General features: G+C 37.7%; 1 protein-coding gene and 1 non-coding gene across 5 annotated transcripts in view; one reads left to right on the top strand and one right to left on the bottom strand.

Annotated features, from left to right (window-relative positions):
* CTNNA2 (catenin alpha 2) overlaps positions 1-18,854 on the bottom strand; it is a 1,155,573-nt gene that overhangs the window by 1,001,070 nt on the left and 135,649 nt on the right. The gene's annotated exons all lie outside the window — the stretch shown is intronic.
* Positions 14,849-14,950, top strand: LOC120362173 (U6 spliceosomal RNA). The gene has a single exon (XR_005578149.1). It is a non-coding gene; the product is annotated as a U6 spliceosomal RNA (small nuclear RNA).

Genomic DNA, 18,854 nt, shown 5'->3' on the forward strand with positions numbered 1-18,854 from the left:
CTGTTATAACAAAAGGCTGCTTCTTTTCTCTTCACATCATAACTGACCCCTGGGGTCATATCATACTCCTTGGACAAGAGTTTCAGTCTCTTAATTAAGAAAGACATCTTGCAAACTAAGTGCCAACGGTTCTGAAAATTATCTGCTGCTATTTACATGCTCTCTGATTATGCACTACATTTACATTCTTGTCCCATAAAATCAGTGACCGATAAGGTTATTTATTTCATTCTAAAGCAATCCTCTCTTACCGAAGAACCACTGACATGCAGGCAGCAGTCTCCCCATAACAGGTGAACAATTACAGTTCTAGCACCTTCAAAAATTATACATTCTGTGAGGGTGTTTCTCTCATCAAGAAATTGCTAAATACATTCTGACATCTAACCACTGGACAAGCAACCTTAGATTGTACAAACTGAATCTGAATTATTTGCCTTAATACCAACATAAATCAAAATGTCCATGGCTGTTCTCGTATTTTGAATCAATGGCCCCATGCAATTCCATCCTTATAAATCAATATAGATGATCGTTTCTACTGGAATTAATATGACAAAGAAGGCCTATCACAATAGGCACTAGTAGAAATGTACCTCTCTCCTACAGCTAATCCTTTTGCAAACAGACCCAACCAATTTGCTTCAGAAAAAAAAAAAAAAAAGAAGAAGCAAAGACACAGTGTGCTGGTATTTTAACTCTCTCCAAATGCCATGTTTAAAATAAACTAAGCACAGCAATCCAACCATACAGACCAATTTAGATTTGGGTTTCTTCGTCACCACAATAGTTGGCACCAACATGCTGCCTGTCCTCCAAAAACCTAAAAACACTTTACACATTTTCCATTCACACTACCAACTGCCACAAAGCAGCTGTGTCATACACAGGGCTGGGCAGCACACCTTCTTATGCCAGAGAAGGATAAAGATGCCAGATGCTTCCTGCAGACACTGGGATACCTTCATCCCTGCTGAAGCCAGACCTAACTAAGTGATCTTAGTCCAGTACTTATGACACAGCTATTGCAAGTTTCTAGAGAAGGTCCCTGAGAACCTTTTTCAAACTCTGATGAAGCCCCAAGTGGCATAATAATGATAACAAACAAGGAAGTTCTGTAGGAAAGCTGGATACTCAGTAGTGAAGTCATTGTAACATGAAAATGGCGGGTACTGAGTGAGACTGCATAGAGAATTTCCATTATAATATGGGCATGCTGGTATATATGGGCTGATAGATCATGGAAGGCACAGAAAATTACAGCTGTTCATTATGTAACTTTAAAAAAATGACACAAAAATTATGGAATAAGAAACAAAAATGCTGGGGCAATCACAACAGAGACATGAATCTAGCATGCATCAAGCAGAAGTGAGGGATACTCTTTGTACAAAGATCTTAAGCCAATTATGAGCCAAAAAGCAAGAGTGAGTTAGGGCCTTTAGTCCTGAAGGTCACAGAGCCCCTATGAATCTAAAAATAAAAGACTAATAGTTCCCAGACAAATCACTCAAATTAATATATTTCTTTGAGGATCAATCTTTTCAGTCATTTCGTGTGACAAAGGTAAAATTCGATAGTAAAGAAAAGGTTCCATGGTAATAATTTTTTGAAGTGGAGAAATAAGTCATAGAAACTTTAAATGCTGTTTTCTAGCCATGCTGTTTCTGATACAGTTGAGGCTAAAACCAGGAATTCTGTTTCTACTCCATAATCTTTTCACCATTTAGTTTACTAACCGCATTAGCAATGAACAAAGGGAGTGGTGGTGGGGACTGCAAAATCCCTACCTCTAAATCCACACGTTGATATCCAAGATTCCCACTGAATTGCCTCTAAGGGGCATTTTAACTTCACATCAGCTATTGAGCACAAGGTAGAAGGTAAGAAGCTTCCCTGCTTGCAATACTTCAGCTGTAATCATCTTTGCAGTTTGCTCTTTCTAGAAAAAGTATTCCTGTCCTGCTATATCCTGCTATTTTCAAAACATTTGATTGCTTTCTGCTATCTATATTAGACCTTGTATTAGGAACATTTTCCTCATGACAGCCCTTGGCCAATGGAATTGCATGAAAACAGAAAAAAAAAATTCTATTCCAGGACAGTAATCATAACCATAGTCTTCTAGATTCACCCATTAATGATCTTTGCCTCCAGATTTCTAGTATGAACAAATGAGGGCAGATAAGGCAAAAATGAGTCAAGCATCCTCTAGAGCAAAGAAGGGAGGCAAAGGTAGTGAGAAAATAGGAATTGATGATTTGGTATGTGGCCTCTATGACAAGCACACACAATAAAGTGACTCCTAACTGAGAATGTCATCCTACTGGTACAGTCAATATTTATGAATTACAGAGGACAGAGAAAATGCATAGGCTTTTGAGGTAGATTGGAGGATATTTCAGTAAATAGTCATTTCCTTCCCATCCTCACCTCCATGAGAAGGGAATATTTTCCTGTTCCATTGTTGTTGGGGTTTATCCAAAAGGAATGTTAAGAAATATGATATGAGTAGACATCTGGAATGTGCTTACTTGCTTATGCCTCTCCTCTGTGCTACTGGCTTCTGCCATGAGTCACATGTAACTTACTGGTCCAAAAAGAAAGAAAGGCACAGGCAGCACACCTGAATCCAAGACGAAGCTGGAGCCAAGCACAGCCTAGTCAATCAACTCCCAACCAAGCCACCAACACAGGATCAAGAAGTAAATGCCTGCTGTTGTAAGTTGCATACCATCGAGATTTTGCCATTAACTGTTTGTCAGCAATAGCGAACACAATGGTATCAAATCAATGCTTGTTTAAATTGAAGCCCTGCAATTTATTAACTCTGTGATATTGTCCAATTGCCTGCCCATTCTGACTCCCAGTTTCCTCAAATGAAAAATCAGGATAATAAGGAATTTATAGGCTTATTGTGAGAATTAAATAACTTAATGGATAGAAAGCATGCTAACATTTCTGGAAATATTTGTTATTATTGTTATATTGTCATTATTTTCCCAAATTTGAATTTCCTTTTTTGTAATTCTTTATCTCTGAAGTAACAGGTAAATACTCATTAAATGGAGATCCAGATTTATATTCCTCTGTGTGGAACAATCAAATTGACTCAAACGAGAAAACAAGAAAACAAATCAAGTGTGCAGTCTCAAAAGACCTCATCTTTCTGAAGATAAAATGATATATAGTCTCAATTCCATCTGTGCAATTAATACAGTCTGTTTGCCCACAAAAGAAAATGTACATAAATCAAATACATTTAGTTTCACTGATTGAAATTCAAAGAAAAAAATCATATTTTACTCAGCTTTGGCAGAGAGACTTAGAATATAGACTAGACTCAGTCAGAGTGAAAAACAAGATTGTAAATAACAAAGACAACAAGATTGTCTTCTTCCACAAAACACAATGTTACAAGCTTATAAGAAAGCTCCTAGAAGTTTAATTTCTGAGAAGAGTTTCTTCATAAAAAATTTTAGCGCCGGGTGCGGTGGCTCAAGCCTGTAATCCCAGGACTTTGGGAGGCCGAGGCGGGTGGATCACGAGGTCAAGAGATCGAGACCATCCTGGTCAACATGGTGAAACCCCGTCTCTACTAAAAATACAAAAAATTAGTTGGGCATGGTGGCGCATGCCTGTAATCCCAGCCACTCAGGAGGCCGAGGCAGGAGAATTGCCTGAACCCAGGAGGCGGAGGTTGCGGTGAGCCGAGATCGCGCCATTGCACTCCAGCCTGGGTAACAAGAGCAAAACTCCATCTCAAAAAAAAAAAAAAAAAAAGTTTTAGCTGTGCACAGTGGCTCATGCCTGTAATCTCAGCACTTTGAGAGGCCATGGTGATTGGATGGTTTGAGCCCAGAAGTTTGAGAACAGCCTGGGCAACATAGTGAGCCCCATCTCCACAAACAAATATAAAAATTAGGTGGGCATGCTGGTACAATATTATAATCCCAGCGAATCAGGAGATTGAGGTGGGAGGATCGCTTGAGCCCAGGGAGGTCAAGGCTTCAGTGAGTCATGATTGTGCCACAGTACTCCAGCCTGAGCAACAGAATGAGACCCTTTTTTAAAAGAAAGAAGAAAGAAAGAAAGAAAGAAAGAAAGAAAGAAAGAAAGAAAGAAAGAAAGAAAGAAAGAAAGAAAGAAAGAAAGAGGAAAAGAAAGAAAGAAGAAAGAATGAAAGAAAAGAAAGAAAGAGAAAGAAAAAGAAAGAAAGAAAGAAAAGATAAGTAATGAAAAACGTGTTTTTTTTTTTAATTACACTTTAAGTTCTGGGGTACATGTACAGAACGTGCAGGTTTGTTACATAGTTATACACGTGCCATGGTGATTTGATGTATCCATCACCCCATCATCTACATTAGATATTTCTCCTAATGCTATCCCTCCCCTAGCCCTCCACCCCATTATAGGCCTCAGTGTGCGATGTTCCCATCTTGTGTCCGTGTGTTCTTATTGTTCAACACCCATTTATGAGTGAGAACATGTGCTGTTTGGGTTTCTGTTCTTGTGTTCATTTGCTGAGAATGATGGTTTTCACCTTCATCCATGTCCTTGAAAAGGACATGAACTCATTCTTTATGGCTGCATAGTATTCTATGGTGTATATGTGCCACATTTTCTTCATCCAGTCTATCACTGATAGGCATTTGGGTTGGTTCCAAGTGTTTGCTACTGTGAACAGTGCACGTGCCTTTAAAATAAACATATATGTGCATGTGTCTTTATAGTAGAATGATTTATAATCCTTTTGGCCTATACCCAGTAGTGGGATTGCTGGGTCAAATGGTATTTTTAGTTCTAGATCTTTGAGGAATCACCACACTGTCTGCCACAATGGTTGAATTAATTACACTCTCACCAATTGTGTAAAAGCTTTCCTATTTCTCCATATCCTCTCCAGCATCTCTTCTCTCCTGACTTTTTATTGAACCACTATTGTAACTGGCATGAGATGGTATCTTGTTGTGGTTTTGATACGCATTTCTCTAATGACCAGTGATGATGAGCTTTTTTCATATATTTGTTGGCTACGTAAATGTCTCCTTTTGAAAAGTGTCTATTCATATCCTTCATCCACTTTTTGATGGGGTTGTTTGCTTTTTCCTTGTAAATTTGTTTAAGTTCTTTGTAGATTCTGGATATTAGCCCTTTGTCAGGTCAGTGGACTGCAAAAAATTTTCTCCCATTCTGTAGGTTGCCTGTTCATTCTGATGATAGTTTCTTTTGCTGTACAGAAGCTCTTTAGTTTAATTAGATCCCATTTGTCTATTTCAACTTAAGAAAAAAAGGTTTAGATTATGTTTCTACATAAGGTAATAACATAGACCACCTGATAATATTTTAGATAATTTCATATGCTTTCTGTGATAGTAAGAAAGAGGCATGGGCCAGGATGCTAGCAGCCATTTGCCACTCATGATAAAAAAGACAAAACCTGACACACATGAAAAGTCAGAGTAAAATGAGCTCCTCTATGAGTGGCCAAGGGTTAAGGGCTTGTTTCCTTGGACAGTATCCTGGTAAGTAGAAACTGACTCAAATTCCCTCACTCCAAGGAATGCCTTCAAATGCCAGATATGTTAATGCAATGCATCAATCACTGCAGAAATTCTTCTTTTTAAATCTTCTTGGAAAATGTATTTGGAATTCTCTGCCTAACCTTTAAGTTATCTTCATTCTTTCTACTATACTTTCATATCACCATAGTCCAGGATGCCTTCCAGTTGCTGAGGGGACAACCCAAACCTGCTTTCTCTCCACAAAGCTCTGGCTTCAGATTCTCCTCAAGAATTTTTCTCTTCACCAATACTGAGCACTACTGCCACCAAACTCCACGAAACTTTATTATATGCTAGGCTAGCTTTAGTTGATACGAATTTAGAAGTTAATAATTGATAATGTCTGTCATTATCAGAGAGTTGTGGAGATAATTCATCTGCCTCCATGCATATGATGTTGGGTCAGTTACATAACCTAAGCCTCGGTTTCATTATTTGTAAAACAAGGTAATACATTATATTACAATGGTAATAACATTATATTATTAAAGGATTTGTTCTGAAAATCAGTGGAAAATTCACACATGCAAAAGTGAGTTTTTCTTCTTTGCTATGTTGTCTGCATGAGTATCATGCTAACCTTCAAAACACCATTTGGGGTAGGGATGGCACTGGAAATCTCATAAAACAAGATGCCTGAAAAAGTAGATTTATTGAGAAAGGGAGAGAGATGAGATGAGATGAATTTTCTAAATTTCTTAAGCATTTCAGGATCAAGTCTGAAAACCTTGAATTGCGTTTTTTTTCTGCCTTTTTTGCACTTATTTCTTTAAATTTCTCCCCTATTTAGGGTAGCTGGAAGGGCATTATTAGTACCAAGTCTCCTGTACATTAAATTTCTTTTTCCATGAGTAAAATAATACTGGCTAATGAGCTTTTATTATTACTTCCCATTTATAAATGAGGAAACTACAGTATGAAACAGTTAAGAAAGTTGATTATAGTCATAAACTTGAACCTTGGCTAGGTGTGATTACTCATGTCTGTGATCCCAGTACTTTGGGAGGCTGAGTCAGGAAGATTGCTTGAGTCCAGAAGTTTAAAACTAGTCTGGGCAACAATGATGAAACCCCATCTCTACAAAAAAATATAAAAATTAGCTGGGCATAGTGGCATGCACCTGTAGTTCTAGCTACTCCAGAGGCTGATGTGGGACGATGGCCTGGGCCTGGGAGGCAGAGGCTGCAGTAAGCCGAGATCACATCACTGCACTCCAGTCTGGGAGGTAGAGTAAAACCCCATCTCCAAAAAAACCAAAAAACTTGAACCTAAATTGTCTTGACTTTAGAATTTATGTTCAAAAGCCCTCAGGTGTACTGCTTCTAGAGAAGAATCCCAAGGCTTAGTTACACCATGAGGCTTCTGAATCATGGGAGGAAATAGAGGTAAGGAAAGAAATTTTTTAAAAAATGAGGAGCTAAGCCGGACACAGTGGCTCAAGCCTGTAATCCCAGCACTTTGGGAGGCTGAGGTGGGTGGATCACAAGGTCAAGAGATCAAGACCATCCTGGTCAACATGGTGAAACCCCGTCTCTACTAAAGATACAAAAAATTAGCTGGGCTTGGTGGCACGTGCCTGTAATCCCAGCTACTCAGGAGGCTGAGGCAGGAGAATTGCCTGAACCCAGGAGGCGGAGGTTGCAGTGAGCCGAGATCGCGCCATTGCACTCCAGCCTGGGCAACAAGAGCGAAACTCCGTCTCAAAAAAAAAAAAAAAAAAAAAAAATGAGGAGCTAGCCTTTTCTGAAGAATGAGAGAGGAAGAGGCAGGAGAGAGACATAAAGGAATGTTAGACTAGATGAGGAAGACACCAACAGCAGGTGTTCTAATACACTCGGGGAGCTCATGGGCAACGTGGCTGCTTTTTCTGGTGAGACAGAGCAGGTCATGATGTCAGTTTCCCCAAGTTGACACTGTTTTCACGTGGTGAAAGTAGGATGCTGGCTGTGAAGCTGGGCCAGCTAGCGAGCAACACAGGGGCCTGGCAAAGTCAAGAGAAAGAACCTGTGAGGTGTAATGTGAAGTAGACAAAATGTTGGCCCAGTGACCTCAGCCCCCTGTGTTATGCTTGTAAATATCTCACATTACCCGATCAAGGGGATTTCACAGATGTCATTAAGGTCAGTGGCCTTTAAAATAGGGAAATTATCCCTAATTATCTGGGTAGAACCATATAATCACATGAGCCCTTAAAAAGCAGATCTTTTGGCCGGGTGCAGTGACTCATGCCTGTAATCCCAGCACTTTGGGAGGCCTGGCTGGTGGATCACGAGGTCAGGAGTTCCAGATCAGCCTGGCCAATACATTGAAACTCCGTCTCTACTAAAGATAAAAAAAAAAATGATTAGCTGGGCATGGTAGTAGGATCCTGTAATCCCAGCTACTTGGGAGGCTGAGGCAGGAGAATTGCTTGAACCTGGGAGGCGGAGGTTGCAGTGAGCCCAGATCTGCCATTGCACTCCAGCCTGGTTGACAGAGTGATACTTCATCTCGAAAGAAAAAAAAAAAAAAGCAGATCTTTCTCCTGGCAATTGGTGGAAGAGAACATGACAGAGATACAGCAGAAGAGGATGCAGGGCAGTAGGGCTAAGGGAAAAAGCAAAGGGATTTGAATTGGGAAAAACTTTAACCTAGTTCTGCAGGGGCCACATGAAAAGCGTGGAAAAGAATGTGGGTAACCTCCAGCAGCTGAATGAGTTCTGGCTGAAAGTCAGCAAGGAACTGAGGGTCTGAGTTCCACAACCACCTGGAACTGAAATCAGTCACCAACCTACATGAGGTGAGAAGTGGATTTTTCCCCAGAGCCTCCAGTAAGGAATACAGTCCTATCGACACCTTGATTTCGGCCTTGAGAGATCTTAACAAGGAGACTCAGCCATGTCTGCCTGGACTTCTGACCTTCAAAAACTAAGTAGTAATACATTGGTAAGTTACTCAGTTTGTGCTAACATTTTTTACTGCAGCAATAGGAAACAAATACAAATAGTTCTCAGAGGTATGTTTCCATGACAATCACCTAGAGGCCATGCTAACACAAAAATTTTGGGACCCACCCCGAGAGTTTCTGATTCATTAGGTCTGGGGTGGGTTGGAGAATTTTCATTTGTGACAAGTTTCCAGAGGATGCTGCTGCTGCTAGTTCAGGAACGACACTTAAAGAATCATTGTTGTAATCAGGAACCATCACCACATGTGCCAGTAGGGGAGCAGTGAAGAAAGACATGGGATATCTCTTCTCAGACCAGATGACCCATAAGAACAACATCTCTTTATTTGGGGCCTATAAAACTAAGTCTTCCAAATATGTTACCTGAAATATGATGGTAGTTCCAATTTTCTGTTGTTAATTTTTTTTTAAAGTACCTCTAGGATCTGGATACTCTATCGTAAGGGGCTATTTTCTGGAGCTGAAGAGAGTATCTGTGTGTATGTATCACAGGCAGGAGCAGAAAGTGAAGAATAAAACAGGAGAAGCCTTTTGTATCTCTCTTCATATCTTTAGAGAGTTAAAGGCATCCCAGCTACCACCAGAATACACTCTGCCCTGACACCATGCCCAAATGGAGGTTAGGAGAGGATGGCATTTGTCACTCTTCCTGGTGCTACCATGTGTATGAAAATTGCCTGTCCGGTGGCCAAACTGTGAGAAAACCCTGCTTCTTATGTTCCTCCATTAACTGTGCTCAATTTAAGCTCATTTCTCCTAACTTTGACTATAAGGAAGTAGTATACCATCCATCACTATTCTTTACACAATAATCATTCAAATCCCTGGCTCAGTGAACTGAGAGGTGACCCAAGATGCGAACTGCTGCTGTAATTACAGGATCTGTCACCCCTTTTATTCAAAACTGAAGTAATATGAAATGTCTAAGTAGTTTTGCTATTTGCACTGAAGGCAGGGTGGGGTGCGGGTATCTCTGCCATTGCTGAAGTGTGGTTTAGCACTTCCCTCAAGTATTACAATATTTGCAAGACCTCTATTCTTGGTAAATCTGTACCTTTTAACAAAACACTCACAGAAATGCTGCAGAACAAAAATATAATTCTAATAATTTGAAAAATATTACTGTGATAATACTCAATGTCAAAGCATAAATGCATATTAAAGAATGCCTTAATAAACATATCAAGCTATTATATCCTTTTCAGAATCTCCTTTTTCTTCTACGCAAATAAACAAAATGTTACCAAATATATATATATATATGTGAAGAAAGCTCCAAAGCCTCAAGTCTTTCAAGGTGGTAAGTTGAGACTAATAATATATGGCCTAGAGTTTGCAGATTAAAAAGAAATAACCATGTCCATATCTCACTGAAATGGGTTTTCATACTTACAATAGCATACTCATAAAATTTAATACTATGTGGCAATTTTATAGACATTGACTACTCCTGGAGTATGCTAATAGACAGACAGTAATTTGAAACTGAAAATAAAATCTAGTATCTATCAAATTCATTTCCTTGCTTTTCACTGCATTCATAGTCTTATTTTAATTAATTTTGGAAACATATACAGACTCAGTGTCTCCTAAATTATGGGTTGTTTTCCACTTGGGTGTGAACCTATGTGGTATCCAGGGAAGCAGGGCTTATTCATATGCCACGCAAGGTGTCCAGCGTCCAATCAAGAACTCACGTTGTCTACATGAAATTATTTATTTAGAAATTTGAAACTTGCTTATTATCCTTCAGCAACACTGCAATTCAGATTTGAACAATAGAGTCCAACAACTGAAAATCAGAACTCTTAGTATTCCAGGTAACGTTTTTAAGGAATTATCTTTACAGTCCAAAAGTAACTTTAAATTATTCAGTAGAAAGCTAGCTTATTTGGCAATTAATTTATTCTTTGTTCTTCAGCCCATAAATTAGAATTTCATATGCAATAACCATATTTCTCAAATCTTCACTAGTCTCTAATCATTTCATATTTAGATTATAGCAAAATAGCCACCAAACTGCCTTCCTTTGGTCTCACTGTATAATTTAGCCCAAACTAATTATCCTAAACATTGCTTTTCTAGAAAACCAAAACAACTGCTTAATTCTCTTTTCCAACAACTCCTCTTTGTAACCAGGCTGATATTCCACTTTCTGATCCTGCTCTGTTGGATCTTATTTCTTTAACAAAAGACTTCAGCTCCAATCAGGTGTGGACCACATTACAACACATAGTTTACACCTCTTCCCAAAGTTTCTAACTGGGACACATCCCTTTTCATTCTCCAATATCCAAATACTGACATCCTCACTCTGCACCTTCTGCATAATCCCTGAATCAAGACTGTATTTACAGTCAGTAACAGAAGATCTTAACATTTTTCTTAACTGGCTCATTAAGAAACTGACATACAGTTTCACATAACTCACCAAGTTATAAACTCATTAAGACACAAATTGAGTTTTTCACTTATTTTCTGTCATCTGTAGGATATAGTAGAGAGTTAGACCCTTCATAAATGTTGATTAAATGTGAACATCTGAAATATCCAAATATTTATCTATATTTTTAAAGCATCAGTTCTTTATCTTTTCCATCGTGGGACCATTTCCTAGAGAGTAATAGTGTTTAAAATACATTTCAGACATATTTTTAGACACATTCTTCGTTTAGTACTTCCCCAAACCCTGAAAACACACGATGTCTTGGTATTATTTAGAGAACATAATTTATATTCAGGTTTACTTTTATTTATTTTAGAAAAATGTACCGTTTCAGTGCATATGAGAACAGGATAGTAGTTGAACGTGTTAAATCGTGTCCCATTTTTGTTCAGGAAAAAGTAACTTTGAAACTAATGATATTTGATTCAGTTCTAATCTCCACATGAATAACTTTGTGCAAAGTACAGGTCAAGCTCTACAGGTGAGCCCACAATGCCTCCCAGGAAGTCTTCCTTCTCCTCATTGACTCAAATCACATTTTGTCTTCAAGGTCCTCTCAGGTCCCAACCTCTTTACAAAGTCTCCCTGTTTACACAAGTCCTATTATCTTTCCCTTTCTCTGAATTCCACCAGTATTTAGAATAACTACCATATAATACATGATTTCAATACAAGTTACCTTGTGTTGTTCTCTATTTGATTTACGTAAGTTATGTGCTCTCTAATGTATTCAGGAACAGAGACTCTTCACTTTCACAATAATTAGCAGTATTGGGAACTACTCAAAATGCTATGAGTACTCATGGACTTGATTCTTTGCCAAGTTCGAGTCTCTCTCTCTCTCTCTCTCTCTCCACACGTGCACACACACACACACACACACACACGTACACACGTTAAAATATAATACAAATGTTCTTATGCAGAAAGATTTTTTATTTTTTACTGAGTTCACCATTTTAGCTGCTACAGATCTGGGGAAAAAAGTAAGTTTTCTCCCTCAGAATGCCTTCGATATTCTTTTTTTTTAAATGTAGCTTTTATTTTGTTATGAGAGTCTTTTGAGTTATACTAAAACTAATCTATTTGATCCAACCCAAATTTCCCACAATAGTTACCACAATATAATTTGAATCCTATTTGACAAGGTTTTGAAAACCCTCAAATTATAACCAAGTACAAGAGTTAATTTTTTAAAGTAATTTTAGTATTAAGATATCTTTACTTAAAAGTTAGACAACCAATTTTAAAAAGAAAAAAAAATTAATGAGGACTTATGTCCCAAATCCATTAGAAACTCAAATTTAATTAAAGTTTTTTTAAGTAATTTATATAGATAAATTTTACTTTTAATGCAGGAGTCTATTGCTTCTCAACTATTTCTTTGAAAGCCTTTGATATTGATATTCTAGCAAAGAAGTGGAATCCCATAACACATCATTAAATATAAAGTTTTTTTATCTCTTCCTTCATTCAGTTATCTCTCCGTCATTTATTCAATGCCTACATGCTAACTACCTACTCTGAGCACACTCCAGTTAGGTGATGTGGGAAGCATTAAGGTGAATTAGACTTGCTTAATGCCGATTGGCGAGGTGAGCTTTGTTCTGACTCATCAGATTATAAAAGTAGGAACCATTCACCAAGAGGGGAGCCCTCAGAGAGTGAGCTCTGCTGGGATGGGCATCTCTGGGACTATTAAATCATTTCATTTTAACTTGACATTTAGATCAGGCAGTACAGAGGTAACCAATGGCAGCTGCAAAATTTGAATGTCTTAATAGAGCCATAGTAAGTAGTTCGTGCAACAGAGTAATGGGAAAATAATCAATGATTGTTTGAATTGCTACAAAAACAAAACAAAACAAAACAAAACAAAAAAACGCAGGAAACAAATTAACCAAGACTATGAAAAGGCATCCAAGTAACTCTAGGATGGAGAGTCAAGAAGACAAAGTAATCATGATATGAAGAAAGACATGCAGATATTTAAAAGCTATTTTCAACAGTTAAGTAGTTATAAAAATACTTAATTAGTATCCAAGGACTTGTATTTTTAAAGTAAGCTCTAGTGAATTATTACATATTATTTTAAAAGTTGAGGCTAAATTCACACATGTGCTGATAAGTTATAAAGGAATTAGGTAGCAGAAATTCATAGGGAAATTATTTAAGCCTAATAGACCTGCCTCATGCAGTTTCCTATGTCACAGACTGGCTGATTCACCGGATCTAATGTGAACAGGTACTGCTTTGCATCCAGCGGCAGCTAGAGTAAATTGGAAATAATACTCCTGAATTGTGTTAGCCTTGCCCCTTTCAACTGAATTATGAGACTTGAAAGGTCATAACACATTACAGCAATTATATTTGTTTAGACGTCTTTTACAGTGAGGATTGATACTTCAGAACAAGTTGTGTTCAGCATATATTCTCCTTAGTAAATCATCTTATTAAACTTGTTGATACAGAAAATCACATGTATAAAGAAACAATAACCAAGCTTTCCTTCTGGTCTTCAGTGGCATTTAGTTTTGTATTTGTGAGCCAAAAAATACCTCAGGTAATATGCTTTTATAAATATAAATAATGAATCTACCACGGTTTTAGGAAATGCAAATGAGGCCCTGTTAATTTTTTACATCTCAAGATAGTACAATCCTTTCCATTAATTTCATGATACTTACATTTCCCAACAACAAAGATTTCAATGAACACAACAGGTCATTGGCCAACATTTATTATAATTATTAGTAGTTTCATGTTGTTATTATCAAATCCCGGTGTGCTGGAGTCCTTGGTCAATGACTGAGAGTGAGAACATGTGTACAAGACAGTCATGGAGGAAGGCACAAACACACACTGAGTGTGCTGTCTAAGCAGTTACTGTGCAGGCTCTTGACTTATGTTACCTTATGCTATCTTCACACTGCTGTCAGGTCATTAGTGATGGTACCCCAATTTAGCCCATAAGAGAACTAAAGATTGCTTTTCCAAGGTTACTGGAATTCAACCAAAGTTTGTTCCAAATCTGTGTTTCTTCCAAGATACAACTGAACTTCCTGAAATGTGTTCAATATATTATTTCATGAGTGATAAGTCTTGGGTGGGGGCAGAACATACTAAGAAAATACACAGCTTCAAGAAACTTCACAGAAATATGTGGATAATAAATCCCTGATGTATTATTTAAGGTAGCTGAAGTGATTAGGGACCACTTCTGACCTTTCGGTTTGTCAGAGAAGACTAACTAGATCCTTCTAACATGCATCTCTTGATACGACTCTCAAGATAAAAGTGAACAGATAATGGATCTAATCCAGTTTAGAAAGTCTTTGTTTCCTACAAGTTCAAAAACCATCAAATAGCTCAATACATTCATACATCAGCCATAGTCATTCTAAGACGACCAGAATCCCCTCAGATGACACATCCGCAAATGTATCACCATCCGTTTATAGCCTTAACTCCTTCCCAATTGCCTCACTAAAATATGGGGCTTGAGTCTTCTTTCCTGTATCCCATCACTCCCTGCCTCCTGACTGAGGCCTCACTTCATCATTTATCCTCCTCTGTATCCTCAATTTCACCCCTTTTCTGGCTCTTCCCAGGCAGTGGAAAGTACTGTCTAATTAAAAAACTAAAATACAAATTGTTTTTTTTTAAAAAAAAGATCCTTCACCATCCTACTCCTCACTTGACATTCTATACTTCCCTTCTCCTTCACAGCCTAGCTTCTTGAAAGGATAGTCTATAATGCCTGTTCTGCTTCCTCACTACCTACTCATTCTCCATCCCACAACAATCTGGCTTCTGCCCTTGCCATTCCACTGAAATTAGCCTTGTAAAATTATAAATGATCTTCTAGTTACTTAATTCAATGGACATCATGTGATTTCCCAGCTTATATACTAAAATTAGAAAGATGTGGAGAAGATTATCATGGTCTTGGGCAAGAATGACAAGCAAATTTATGCAGCATCCAATATTTTTATAGTATGAACTCATTTTGTTATATATAGACATATATCTGGATATAAAGAATATATTTGCATATAGAAAAAAGTCTGGAAAGATATACATCAAAATTTTAACAGTAGTTATGCTGGGCAGTGGGTTTAGGGTGACTCTTAAATTATAAAAAATTATATCTATTTTTCACCATATACATTATATATGCATATATTCTACTTATATAATGATCACACAATCCTTATCTAAATAAAAAAATCAATAAGTACGTCATCTCAAAATACCCAGGGGCCTCTTTTAAAATCTTATCTTATTTGAGAACACAGAAATATTTGGCAATATTGTTGTTTCTTTTGTTTCAAGAATACCACACTTTCATGGTCTTCTTGTACCCTCTCAACATCATATTCTTAGTCCTGTTTGTATCCTCTTGTAGACCCATGCCATTCATGTTTCTGCTTTGAACTCCATCACTGTATCTCATCTCTCTCTGCTCTAGTGCTTGTGTGGTCTCATTCATGTCAGTGTCTTACTTTATGCTGAAAACTCCCACATCTACATCTTTAGCTCAGAGCTCTTTCCTGGGTTCCAGCCTCCTATACACAATGATTTACTAGGATTCCAAGCACTTCAAAATGAACAGGCTTAAAACTGAACTCATCTTTCTACAACATTGGCCCAACTCCTATAGTCCTATGTCAATGAATAGAACTATCATGTATCAAGCCCTTTCAGAAATGCAGGAGTCATTTTTAATTCCTTTCCTTTCTCTTACCTCCTACCATAAAAAGTTCAAGTCTAATAAATTCTATCAGCACCTGTTTCATAACCATCTCTTGTTTTTCTCTCCACCACCACTGCCTTAATCAGGGCTTTTGGCATCTCTTTATTAGATTATTGAAAAAGACTCTTGATTGGTCTCGTTACCTTCAGTCTTACCCCTCTAATCCATTCTTTATCCCAAAGCCATAATGGTTTTCACAATCATGAATGACATAATGTCACTGTCCCATTGAATAGCCTCTGATGACTCCCACTGCCTAAGAATAAAGTTCTAATTATATTAACTGTCCCCCAGTACAGTCCCATTACTCAGTATTTGCCAATTGTGCATCTTAGGTCTTCACGAACTCCAGATCTAGTGAACTGCTAGCTGTTGTCCAAACATTCCATATTCTCCCATTCCTCGAATACTTTTCTTGTGTTATTCCTTCTAAGCCTTCTTTCTTGTGTCATTCCTTCCATACGCCAGTTTTATCCTTATTTTCTTTACTTGAATTAACTTTGGTTATCTTTTGAGACTCAACTCAGGAGTCACTTCTTGACCTGTTCACCCTTGACCTTAGAGGACACCATGCTTCCCTCGATTGTGCCACACATCTCACTCTGTTTTAATTGTTCAGTGCATTCTCTTTCACACTAGAATATGGAGATCCCTGAGGATGGAACAGTAAATTTGATATTTCTGAATAAACACATAAGTAAATTATTGGCATTAAAGGAGCAGCCCCTTCCAAACTGAATGAATTATATGAGGGAGTTGCAAAACAAGGTCTCCTGAACAAACCTATCCACAAAACAGTAGAGTATCAGTCTCCAAAAGTCACTACAAGAAATGGAGCTGCATTTAAAGGTATTTGTTCAACCCCAATACTGACAACTTAAAGAGCTCAACATTCAGGAATAGCTCCAGGAAAAAAAATCAGGACTTGAGTCAGAGCCACCCCTACTGATAAGCATAAGGTCTCTTGCAGGCATTTTGCTGCAGGAATGCCATGATGTAATTCAGGAAACATAGCAAAATAAAGTGGGAAAACCAGTTTCTAGTTATATCTGTACCTCCCAGCCACCAAATTATTCTCTTGACAAATCACCTGCTTCATCTAAAATTGTAGGGCAGCAACTTTATGAGCTTAAAGGAATCCATGGGTCTTCTGTATTTGCTTTAGCACCAAAATAATTATACCATTTCAGTGAAAATGCTTTTCAGCAGATTATTTTCAACTCTTATAATATAAACCAGAGTCTATACTAACTATGTATGATTAGCAGGAGCATGTTTGAGAGGTTCCTTAAGGGACTGCTAAGTGATGTCTGTTAACCAAGTTCAAACACTATCTGTCTTTCATATACGGGTTTTACTGACCTCTGAGCAGGAGAGCATAGGCTCTGCGATGGTTCTTCAATAATAGAGACAGATGACCTGTCATCAGTGGGTGGAATGTTGGTCTACACTCCTCCCTGTCCTCTGACCAAAGATAGGTAGAATGAAACACTGCGTTTGACTAGTTAGGAAACAGAGGGAAACAAATAGACTCAAATACCATCTAAGACAGAATTATGTTTCAGTGCAATTTAGTTAACGTGGAAAACATTGCATCTCACAGACATCTTTCTTCACTCACCTCTCAAAGCCTCCTGCTCTTTCTTACCCATGTAATCACGGCTCATTTAAATATTGGTCATCTCCAGGTATGGGTTAAGGCTGAATCTGTCTCTCCAGGCTAAGGAAGAGAATCGTAATTATCCTATGTAAAATATGTGGGATTGTTTCCTTTTTCTATTTCTTAGTTCAGGTTTGGAGATGCAACCAAACAAGATCTGAGAGCAATTCAGCTGGAGACTTCTGGGAAAGGTTTTCCTGGAATCCATGGACATGTCCTTCTCCCCTGTGCTCTGCTGTAACGAGGCATGACTGTTGCATCTATCTATGACTAGGAGGGGAGATAATGACAGCAACTGAGAATAACAGAGTAGCGGATGGAAAGCACTTAGGTCTCTTACGACAATCACACATGAAACTAGCCAAGACTGAAACCACTCTATCTTTAGAAACAACAGATACGATTTTATGTTATTTGCAGCCCCAAACCCCCTAATTATCATAATACTACCAAATAGCATTCTTTGTGTTCAGATTGGTAGAATTGTGGTACTTACGAAGGGATTGGCAAACTACAGCCTATACTGCAAATCTGCTCAGCACGTGCTTTTGTAAAATAAAGTCTGTTTTGGAACACGGCTACTCTTTCTCATGTCATCTATATGCGAGTTGCTTTTTCACCACAATAGCCAAGTTGATAACTGAGACAGAGACTGCATAGACCACGCATATGAAGTATTTATTATCCACCTCTACAGAAAAATGTTGCTGGTCCCTATTCTAGATCAGTGGATTTCAGGTAGGGGATGTATCCCTCACACAATATTTTCCAGGGGCCATTTTGGATGTCCCAATCATTGTGAAGTGATTAAAAGACCAGAGTTGTTTAATGTAGTGCAATGTTAAAATCCCCCATAACAATGATATTCTCTCTCAAAATACCAACAGTGATCCTACTGAGAAATACTACTTACAGTCAGTATAATAACTTATAACACAACGTGGGTGTTGGGCCACATGAATTGTTTTTCACATTATACCTACCGCCATGGCAACTGTAGGTCTGGTAGCTTTACTAGAATAGGTAAATGGCAATCTAGAAGCATTGCACTAAAAACAGGATGGCTCCTTATTAGCTATTTGTTAATAAAGGGAAGAAACATATTTAAGAAATATATTTACTCTTACTTTAGAGGATATTTTCTTTCATTAAAATTTTCTGGTTTGGGATTTACTTAGACAAACTGAATACTCCAAGTTCTGTTCCAAAATACAAGTTATTTATGCACACAGTTTTTACCAAGGAATATTTTATATTATACTCATGCATCTTTAAGTGTTTTTTTACTTTTAATTTTACAGAATGATCGTAATTTCTTTGGAGTTCTTTTTATGTTAAGCAGTATTTATAAATAATGATAATTATTCTAATTTCTGCTTCAATAAAAAGACCTTAAAATATTTTATTGGAACGACTAAATTATCCTCACTATGGGATCTGGATTTGAAAGAAAGACAAAACATATGCATCTAAAACCACTG

The sequence above is a fragment of the Saimiri boliviensis genome, chromosome 1, assembly GCF_048565385.1.
Source record: "Saimiri boliviensis isolate mSaiBol1 chromosome 1, mSaiBol1.pri, whole genome shotgun sequence".
NCBI classification, from domain to species: Eukaryota; Metazoa; Chordata; class Mammalia; order Primates; family Cebidae; genus Saimiri; species Saimiri boliviensis.